Source organism: Melanostigma gelatinosum (assembly GCF_949748355.1).
Source record: "Melanostigma gelatinosum genome assembly, chromosome: 8".
Lineage (NCBI taxonomy): Eukaryota > Metazoa > Chordata > Actinopteri > Perciformes > Zoarcidae > Melanostigma > Melanostigma gelatinosum.
Window position 1 is genome coordinate 27,299,968 of NC_136641.1, and position 2,500 is coordinate 27,302,467.

General features: G+C 39.0%; 1 protein-coding gene across 5 annotated transcripts in view; it reads left to right on the forward strand.

Annotated features, from left to right (window-relative positions):
* sulf2b (sulfatase 2b) overlaps positions 1 to 2,500 on the forward strand; it is a 69,815-nt gene that overhangs the window by 44,630 nt on the left and 22,685 nt on the right. The window lies entirely within an intron of this gene.

A 2,500-nucleotide genomic window follows, 5' to 3' on the forward strand; every position in this document is an offset into this window, starting at 1 on the left:
ATAGTGTAATGTTGGGTATGATAGTGTAGTGGGGTGTATGATAGTGTAATGTTGGGTATGATAGTGTAGTGGGGTGTATGATAGTGTAGTGTTGGGTATGATAGTGTAATGTTGGGTATGATAGTGTAGTGTTGGGTATGATAGTGTAATGTTGGGTATGATAGTGTAGTGTTGGGTATGATAGTGTAATGTTGGGTATGATAGTGTAGTGGGGTGTATGATAGTGTAATGTTGGGTATGATAGTGTAGTGGGGTGTATGATAGTGTAGTGTTGGGTATGATAGTGTAATGTTGGGTATGATAGTGTAGTGGGGTGTATGATAGTGTAATGTTGGGTATGATAGTGTAGTGGGGTGTATGATAGTGTAGTGTTGGGTATGATAGTGTAATGTTGGGTATGATAGTGTAGTGTTGGGTATGATAGTGTAGTGTTGGGTATGATAGTGTAATGTTGGGTATGATAGTGTAATGTTGGGTATGATAGTGTAATGTTGGGTATGATAGTGTAATGTTGGGTATGATAGTGTAGTGTTGGGTATGATAGTGTAGTGTTGGGTATGATAGTGTAATGTTGGGTATGATAGTGTAATGTTGGGTATGATAGTGTAATGTTGGGTATGATAGTGTAGTGTTGGGTATGATAGTGTAGTGTTGGGTATGATAGTGTAATGTTGGGTATGATAGTGTAATGTTGGGTATGATAGTGTAATGTTGGGTATGATAGTGTAGTGTTGGGTATGATAGTGTAGTGTTGGGTATGATAGTGTAATGTTGGGTATGATAGTGTAATGTTGGGTATGATAGTGTAATGTTGGGTATGATAGTGTAGTGTTGGGTATGATAGTGTAGTGTTGGGTATGATAGTGTAATGTTGGGTATGATAGTGTAATGTTGGGTATGATAGTGTAATGTTGGGTATGATAGTGTAATGTTGGGTATGATAGTGTAATGTTGGGTATGATAGTGTAGTGGGGTGTATGATAGTGTAATGTTGGGTATGATAGTGTAATGTTGGGTATGGTAGTGTTGGGTATGATAGTGTAATGTTGGGTATGATAGTGTAATGTTGGGTATGATAGTGTAGTGGGGTGTATGATAGTGTAATGTTGGGTATGATAGTGTAATGTTGGGTATGGTAGTGTTGGGTATGATAGTGTAATGTTGGGTATGATAGTGTAATGTTGGGTATGATAGTGTAGTGTTGGGTATGATAGTGTAATGTTGGGTATGATAGTGTAGTGTTGGGTATGATAGTGTAGTGGGGTGTATGATAGTGTAATGTTGGGTATGATAGTGTAATGTTGGGTATGATAGTGTAGTGGGGTGTATGATAGTGTAATGTTGGGTATGATAGTGTAGTGTTGGGTATGATAGTGTAGTGTTGGGTATGATAGTGTAGTGTTGGGTATGATAGTGTAGTGTTGGGTATGATAGTGTAATGTTGGGTATGATAGTGTAATGTTGGGTATGATAGTGTAATGTTGGGTATGATAGTGTAATGTTGGGTATGATAGTGTAATGTTGGGTATGATAGTGTAATGTTGGGTATGATAGTGTAATGTTGGGTATGATAGTGTAATGTTGGGTATGATAGTGTAATGTTGGGTATGATAGTGTAGTGTTGGGTATGATAGTGTAATGTTGGGTATGATAGTGTAATGTTGGGTATGATAGTGTAATGTTGGGTATGATAGTGTAGTGTTGGGTATGATAGTGTAATGTTGGGTATGATAGTGTAATGTTGGGTATGATAGTGTAATGTTGGGTATGATAGTGTAGTGGGGTGTATGATAGTGTAATGTTGGGTATGATAGTGTAATGTTGGGTATGGTAGTGTAGTGTTGGGTATGATAGTGTAATGTTGGGTATGATAGTGTAGTGTTGGGTATGATAGTGTAATGTTGGGTATGATAGTGTAGTGTTGGGTATGATAGTGTAATGTTGGGTATGATAGTGTAATGTTGGGTATGATAGTGTAGTGTTGGGTATGATAGTGTAGTGGGGTGTATGATAGTGTAATGTTGGGTATGATAGTGTAATGTTGGGTATGATAGTGTAGTGTTGGGTATGATAGTGTAATGTTGGGTATGATAGTGTAATGTTGGGTATGATAGTGTAATGTTGGGTATGATAGTGTAATGTTGGGTATGATAGTGTAATGTTGGGTATGATAGTGTAATGTTGGGTATGATAGTGTAATGTTGGGTATGATAGTGTAATGTTGGGTATGATAGTGTAATGTTGGGTATGATAGTGTAATGTTGGGTATGATAGTGTAGTGGGGTGTGCAGGTTTCACGGGTTTTTTTGCGTACTTTTATCTGTTTTTTGGGGTCTTTTTGAGCGGATTGCAGCCGGGCAGCAATCAGAGACGGGTGTGACCCAGTAGGTGAGGGTGGAGGAGACGGGTGGGGTACAAGAGGTGAGAGAAGAGAGGACAAGTGGGGGACAAGAGGTGAGGAAGGACGGGGCAAGTGAGGTCCAGTAGGTGAGGGAGAGTA